The sequence below is a fragment of the Pangasianodon hypophthalmus genome, chromosome 17 (assembly GCF_027358585.1).
Source record: "Pangasianodon hypophthalmus isolate fPanHyp1 chromosome 17, fPanHyp1.pri, whole genome shotgun sequence".
NCBI classification, from domain to species: Eukaryota; Metazoa; Chordata; class Actinopteri; order Siluriformes; family Pangasiidae; genus Pangasianodon; species Pangasianodon hypophthalmus.
The window spans coordinates 9,608,721-9,616,689 of NC_069726.1; the positions used below are offsets into that span (position 1 = coordinate 9,608,721).

Here is a 7,969-nt window from a genome sequence, read left to right on the forward strand (position 1 = left end):
CTTCTCTAGCGATTTTTTTAGTTTTTCAATTTCTTTGCGCAGTGTATCCCTGTTCCTCCTGGAAATTCGCTTTCCTTCTTTATGTTGCCTGAAACAAAACAAAAATCTACTGGTAACTTAGGGGTTCAAGTCATGTGCACCATATGTAAAAACAATTACTCATCAATGATAGGCCTGCTTCTTATTCGCTACATGTGTCCATTCATTTATAATCCTAACTGCACACTACCCTGACCTTGAAGATCCTAACTGCTGCTTTGACTGCTGTACAGGATCTGGACTCAGAGGAAAGGTGTCCAGACTGTGCTTCCTAACCTCTGCTTTCTCTTTTCTGTTCTTGTTCTGTTTCCTCCACTTTTTACGCAGCTGTCGCTTCCCTCGCTCACTTAGATCACTTATCTTCTTTTTTTCCCCTTGCTCTACATCACGTTTCCATCTCTGACGCTCACTCTCTAGATATTTTTGCCTCCTCTCAGGATCAGCATTCCGACGTGCACGGTATCGCCGTTGTCTCTCAGCAGCGCTTAATGGAGCCATGATGGAGACAGATCTATCTGCAATTATGTTATAAAATGTAACATTATTCATTAAACACAGATAGTGAGTGAGTGAGTGAGTGAAAGAGATAGTGAGAAAGTGACATAGTGAGTGAGTGAGATAGTGAGTGAAAGAGATGAGTGAGTAATACGTGTGTGAGTGATATAGTGAGTGAGTGAATGAACCAAACAGGGTTAAGTTAACAGAAAATACTGATTAAAAATTGATTATATTAGAATCCTTAGTTTCACACATCCTCACATTCAAACAGGAAGCAGAACCACCCCATCACATCCATTACCACCCTGTCACAATAAAAAATGTGACAGGGTGGTATGTGATGGGGTGGTAAATTTCATCCCAAAATGGCCGCAGATCTCCCATGTGGTCAAGTTCCTCACCTAGCATACATGCATTCAATCTGAAATTTAATTTTATTTGCATTAATAATGTAAAAAAATTAATAAAAAACAGTTTTTCCTATCTACTTTGCGTGACGGGGTGGTTGGTTTAAGCTTGACGGACCCTGCCTAACATGAAAAAGCAACAAATAAACAATGTAAAAGAATGTCAGTACTTGCCTGCTTTTGTTCTTGGTGGCTGCAAGGCTCAAATGATGTCACTTCTGCTTTGTGTCATTAATGTCATTTAAAGCAACAGTACATTAATTATAGATAAAACAAGTTAGTGTGACGGGGTGGTAAGTTAAACTGAGGGACACACACAAATCATAAAATATTTACAAAAAAAATAAGGTTTATTTCGAATAAATATATCTTATGTAAACAGGGACACACATATAATCCTGAAAATAATAAAAGTTTGAAAAAATATATAACTTATTTGGTGATATTTTAGATAAAAATGTCATGTTGGTCAACACGGACATGTGAAATTGGCTATGTACTAATGAAAAATGATTAAAAAATAGTATGTTACTCTTTAAGAATAGTGTTTTATCGTATATCATGTTAACAAGAACACTTGACTTAATAACTTTAAGCTTTGGAAACACACTTTAGGACATTTTTGCGCCTTAAGCATCTCATCAAACGTTGCGGACCCAAATGGCACCCGTTTGGTAGAATGACTCATATATCAGATTAGCGCAAAACATTTGTTTGTGTTACAGTGGATATAAAAAGCCTGTTAACATGGCAATTAACCTAAGCTAAAAAATTAAATGAAAAAGAATCAGAAACATTTTAGGGAAAAATAAAAACTTGCAATAATCTGGTGACAGAGAGAGAGAGAGAGAGAGAGAGAGAGAGAGAGAGAGAGAGAGAGAGAGAGAGAGAGAGAGAGAGAATCATCGCTAACAGAGCTGTTTCCTTCTGTACCGCTAGTCGGCAGGATAGTGCTAGCCGGTTAGCCTCGAGGCGCGCATAGTATTCAGCTTGTCGGCCAGAGAAGAGTCAGCTCTCCCGGCAGCGGTGGATTTGTCTCCGCAGGCGCTGATAGTCCTCAGTCCCTGCCACATCAGGAGTCATTGATCTGGAAATGAGACTCCACCTGCTCCCTGCACCGGAGTTTAGCGGCTCTCACTGCGCGTCGGAGAGCATAGCACGCCGCTTTGTACTCGCTCATATTCCCCGACATAAGCACTGCATTGTACGCGAATTCACCGCAGACATATCTGCTATGTAAATAGGCATAAAAATAAAGCAATAATTGAGGTAAATAAAGTTCTTAAATATTTGATAAGATTCAGAAGCACATTATAGGTTCCTTGTAATAATTTTGTCTCAGTGCCAATCCAAATTATTACATTATTTTTTATTTTTACAGGTAGGAATTTATATGAATTAAGACAAGACGTTAAATGCTGTTCTCTGCACACAAAGTTAATTATATTACTCATCCCAGATTCATTGTATATCTTTACAAAACAGACAAAAAACACAAAAGCAAACCTATGCACCTTCCAGATGTTTGTCAAAGTTTTCCATAATGTAGTAAGTATGTAGTTCTTCATTCCCTACTGGACTATCAAATTGAAAGAAAAAACTGAAAAGCCCTCAAAACATAAACAATTATTTTGTGCCTTCTATATGGTTTGATTATTTCCCTCTAGGCAATGCATGCAGCACTGTGCTGTTTGAGGGCAAACCTGACCACCTAATCGCTTCCATCTCCCAAGTGTTAGAGCAGAATGAGATGATTCTCATGGCAGGGAGAATGATAGGCCATTCTTTCCTTCATGGTGGCCCTCGTCTGACAGGTGTTAGCCCAGCAGTTCTTCATGTGCTGTTAGGTGATACACTCCAGACAGCCACCATCACCATTGAAGATGTGGCGGACATAGACATCAAGGAGACCATAAGACTGGTAAGTACAGAAACGCACAATGCAGTCCATCAGTGACACAGTTTTCATTGTTTAATGTCTGTACTCTTCTGTTTTTAATGAATATGTGAAATTGCATATCAGCTTTAATTTTAGGGTATTTTGGTGAACTGTGTAGGGATTGCAGCTCATTTTATACAAAGTCCATGCATTTTATATGAACAAAATTAATAGGACAATTTAATGGAATCTTAAATGACGCCATCATATTTAGGACTTGGTTGCAAATGCTTTGCATTTAATTACTGCCTGAAGTTTGCAACCCATAGACATGACCATTTGCTTGTTATTTTTTTTTCTTGTGATGCTCTGCTAGGCATGTTCGCAGCCATCTTCAATTCCTTCTTGTTTCTTGAGCTTTTAGCCTTCTGGCTTATCGTCAGTAAGCTAAATGCATGCTCTGTTGGTTTCAGGTTGGTTGACTGACTTTGGCAGTCAAGGACATTTCATATATTTCTTGCAGGTCTGAGGGATCAAACCGACGACCTTACAGTGACAAGCTTGCTTCTCCAACATTCAGGCCACGGCTGCTCCAAATTTTCATCTCATTTTCCCATATCACTTGTTACTGAATTCTAAAGGCTTTTTGTAGTGTTAACCAAAGTAATCTGAACATTTTATTTTTGAGACTTACCAATCATTGCATCATCTGGTGAAGCCTCTGAGGATATACTAGTGTTGTGTTGTCTTCGTCCTTTTTCCTTAACAACTGTGAATGTCACTGTGAAAATAATTTGGACTATGCTGTATTTACATGCACTACATATTGACATACAATTTAGATGTAATTGTGATGGGTCTCATCTTGATTTAAAAGCTTTATGAAGATGGAGAATCAGACAGGAAGGGAGATGAATGCAAGAACCAATACAGTGCACTCATTGAGGATCAGAGGGCAGCTGTAAATGAGTTGGCACTGGCATGGGACCTCCCTGTATTAATGGAAACCAACAGCACCTGGCTTCTTCATAATCTACCTCAGCATGCAGTAAGTCCAAAGGTCCAGCGTTCTAGCTATAAAGAATTTGGTCAGCTGGATGTTAAAGTATTTATCTAGTCTAACAGCAAATATTTTCATGTTTTAGATATGCATTGTCCTTTATTTGCATGTACAAGCAACACTCCTGGTTACTACTGCAGACACCTAGTTCTAACTGGAGTTTTTCTTGTTGCGTTTATACAACTGAAAAAGGCTTAGCGGTGTAAGTAAGCCTTTTCTCATCATCTCCACTGCATTACTTTATGAGTAAACTTATGGAGCACTCTCTCAAGCTCAATCGTAAGACTACAATAATAGACTGTAATTACTTTATGTGACAGATTAAAGAATTTTAGACAGAGTGCAGAGAAACTGCACACAAAATGCCATAATTGTACATAGTCATGCTAACAGGAATCAAATTAAAAAAAAAAAAAAAAACATTTTGACAGGAAAAAGACTATTTTAGTACTCTGATATTTTAAGGTGCTTGGGCGAAACTCATGCCAACTGAAGCAGCTCAAGCAGGGATGGAAGGAATCATTGATTTGGCCACCGTTGGAATCTCAACCTGACACAGTGGCATCAGATTTTTTAGGTCAGTCAATGGCTGAATGCAGTGCTGAGGTATTCCATGAAATCTTTTTCTAAAAAGTGCCATCTGACCATTTTTAGTTCACCTGCAAGTGATGTGTATCGTTTTCATGATCATCCTGTTTTCTTACTTAGGTTGTTCTAGACCAAATCAAATGGCCTGAAGAAGGAGGGTTGGAGGATGATGTCGATGGGTGCTTAGTCAACTCTACATGCAGAATTATGGGGTACTTGCGTCAACGAGTGAAAATAGATAAAATGCATATTAATATTGCATATTGCATATTGATATTGCATAGATAATGCATATAGATATTACATTCCCTCAGTCCATCCAATGGTTTCCATTTTTGGTGTTACACAAAGAATTTTTTGTTTTTCTTTTTCTTTTTTCACCATTTCCCTTAATGAGGATTATGTAAAGACACATAATGAAGGACCTTAAGTTATCATGGTTCACTGAAAAATTTCACTGGAGTATTTAGATTTTGAAGAAACTTTGTTGTAAGCTATTTCTTTGTGGCAGTGGCCTATTGCCACTTTTCGAGATGGTTCGTTGCCTATTTGAGTATATAACATAATGCATGTAGAAATAACAGTAATTGTAAGACCTGTTCCTCTGCCAACATATGAGCCCATTAATACAAATGTGTCAGCTATGATAGAAAAAATGTGTACACTATAGATGGCTTTTAACCTTAACATGTTAGCAAAGTAGCACAACTACTGTAGCATGTAGTTACTCATTTGTCTCAGTTTCCAATTCTTTGAGAAATATTCAATTCTTTGAGAAAGCATATTGTGCTTTGACTCTTTTTACTGTCAGTGTCCCAAGAACAGCTGAAACAGCTTGTTAATTTCTGGGTTGGATGGGAGATACCAGTGGATGACATGGAAGTGGAGATGGTGCAAGCGGAACATCCCACTTCACATGCTTCCACACCCTGTGCTTGACTGGTAATTAGTTACTGAGAATTTAGCTTTCATTTACAGAACTGGATCACCACAAATGACAGAGGGATTGTTGCAGAGTACTCAGAGGTGTACTACAGAGTAGTAGTAGACCTAATGAAAGAATTCTATGAAAAACAGTACTCTGAATTCATGAGTTATCTCTTGTTATTTTATGTTTTCCTTTGAATTGGGGCTTTACATACAGTCAAGTGTCAAATTTCAACATTCTCAAAGCACATGAGGCATGCTCAAAAACCTATTGTATAATTAAAAGAAGAATCTATGCATGTTGTTCAGTTTTCCAGTGTCCCAAGATGTTGAAATAGTGGCTTGTATTGATATGGTTTGTTGTTTCATTTGACTGTAGCAGATATATATGTTTTAAAACATAATAAACTTGATAAAAAAAAAAAAAAACAAACAAACATGAAGTTGTCTTTCCATGCATGTGTCCAGAAATACGGATGAATAACCGACAAGGACAGTTTACAGCTCCCTTCCTCTTGGCCAGCTGAATATCTCAAATACTGTAAATGGAGTCACTGGCACTGATGTAGTAGACTACATTTGGTGAAGGTAAAAGTTGTCAGTTACAAGAAAACAGGAAATGATATAAAAGGCGTCACTGAGATAGTGAGTCACAGCTGATTCTATAACACGTCTCTGTGAGTGAGTATAGATAAAGAGGGTGACTAACGTAAATGTGCTAATTTGCAGCTAGCCCACAAAATAGAAACAAAAGAATAATATACTGCACTAATAACACAGATCCTTCAGAGTCTCTCGTCCATACTTGTGAACTCACCCTTCCAGTTCATACAACAGGATTTCTATTGGGTGTTTTTTTTGTTTCTTTTTTTTCAGAGGGATATGAGAAACAGTCCATAGAGATGACCCTACACATAGCCATTGCTCTGCATATACTCCAGTGCAGCTAAATATCTGTCTACCCCCATGCATGTTGAGGGTCCCTTTGGGTCCACAGCAGCATGAAGTCCAGCCAGGTCATCAGGTCTTAAAGTGCAGTCACTCTCAGTGACATGGTCACCACAGTGTATAAGGCTACTCTCTCAGTCAAGCAAAAGGATGTGCAAATCCTGTAAGATAAGTAGTCATTATTTCTCCCGCCTCAACTCCATGGTGTGCTCAGTATATTTCACATATACTTACCTCATCATGTAGTCCCACGTGCCACAGTTGATTGGGAGTGAGATTTCTCAGTTGAAATGGGATGATTGTCCCAGCCATCTCTGAATACATCAGGCTGGGCCTGCAAGTGGGGAATAAATACGTAATGACAGGCAAAGAGGTGAACACTACTGGACAGGTAAAGGAGACCATCCTCCTCCACCTGGTGCAGCACACTGTAGAGGAGGCATGTGACCACTGTGAAGTAGTCTGAAGCCTTGAACAAGGGGAGAGCATCATCCCATCTCTTGAAAGACAGAATACAGTAGTCTGAAATGGATGGGGTCAGATTTTTTGCAGGGAAAGGGACTTTTTCTTAGGCCCAGGTTACACTCTAGTGGTGAACTATTGCCTAAAGAATATGGACAGCAGTGCCCATGAGCAAATATTTGGATTCTGAACCAAATGCTATCAGCCACAATAAACCTTTGGAGTACCTGTATGAGAAGACATAACTCAGGTATTTGAAAAATGGAAAACATTGCGTGGCCATGATGAGTCTTGATTTCTGCTGCAACTTTCATAGGGTCAGAATTTGGCATAAACAACATGAAAACAGGACTCCATCCTGCCTTGAATCAACTATTTGGGCTGGTGGTGGTGTAATGGTGTGGGGGATATTTTCTTGGCACAGCTTGGGTCCCTTAATACCAACTGAGCATCATTTGAACACCATAGCCTACCTGAACATTGTTGCTGACCATGTCCATCCCTTTATGACCAGTGTACCGATGTTCTAATTGCTACTTTCAGCAGGATAATGCACCATGTCACAAAGGTCATATCATCTCAGACTGATTTCTTCTACTTCAATGAGTTCACTGTACTCAAATGGCCTCCACAGTCACCAGATCTCAATCCAATAGAGCACCTTTGGGATGTGGTGGAACGGGAGATTCATATCATGAAGGTGTTTCCCACAAATCTGCAGCAACTGCGTGATGCTATCATGTAAATATGGACCAAAATCTCTGAGGAATGTTTCCAGCACCTTGTAGAATCTATGCCACAAAGAATTAAGGCAGTTCTCAAGGCAAAAGGGGGCCCAACCTGGCAATATATATATATTCCCTGCAATGAAGCTGTTTCTCTCAGATCCTCGGATGGAGAACATAAGGCAAGCCACATTTTCCATTCCATGGTCACCCTGAACCCTTGAGAAGTGAATGTGGCAGAACTGAAGACTGTATATTTTTTATATTTTACAATTCACTTAAATGACAACTTTAAGCTAATAGATGATGCCATTAATATGAAGGACAGTCAGTGTGGTATAGTTAAGGGTGGAATATATCAATTTAACTTGTGGTAAGCCATGTTTCTCAACAGCTTCACTGAAGAAGGCAAGGGTACTGGAGGCATTGTTGTTAT

General features: G+C 39.0%; 1 non-coding gene across 1 annotated transcript; it reads left to right on the plus strand.

Moving 5' to 3' along the window:
* Positions 1 to 1,870: 1,870 nt before the first annotated feature.
* On the plus strand, positions 1,871 to 5,771 carry LOC113543674 (uncharacterized). The gene is made up of 5 exons (XR_003404427.3): positions 1,871 to 2,865; positions 3,701 to 3,871; positions 3,969 to 4,085; positions 4,349 to 4,460; positions 4,592 to 5,771. It is a non-coding gene; the product is annotated as an uncharacterized LOC113543674 (transcript).
* The last annotated feature ends 2,198 nt before the right edge of the window (positions 5,772 to 7,969 follow it).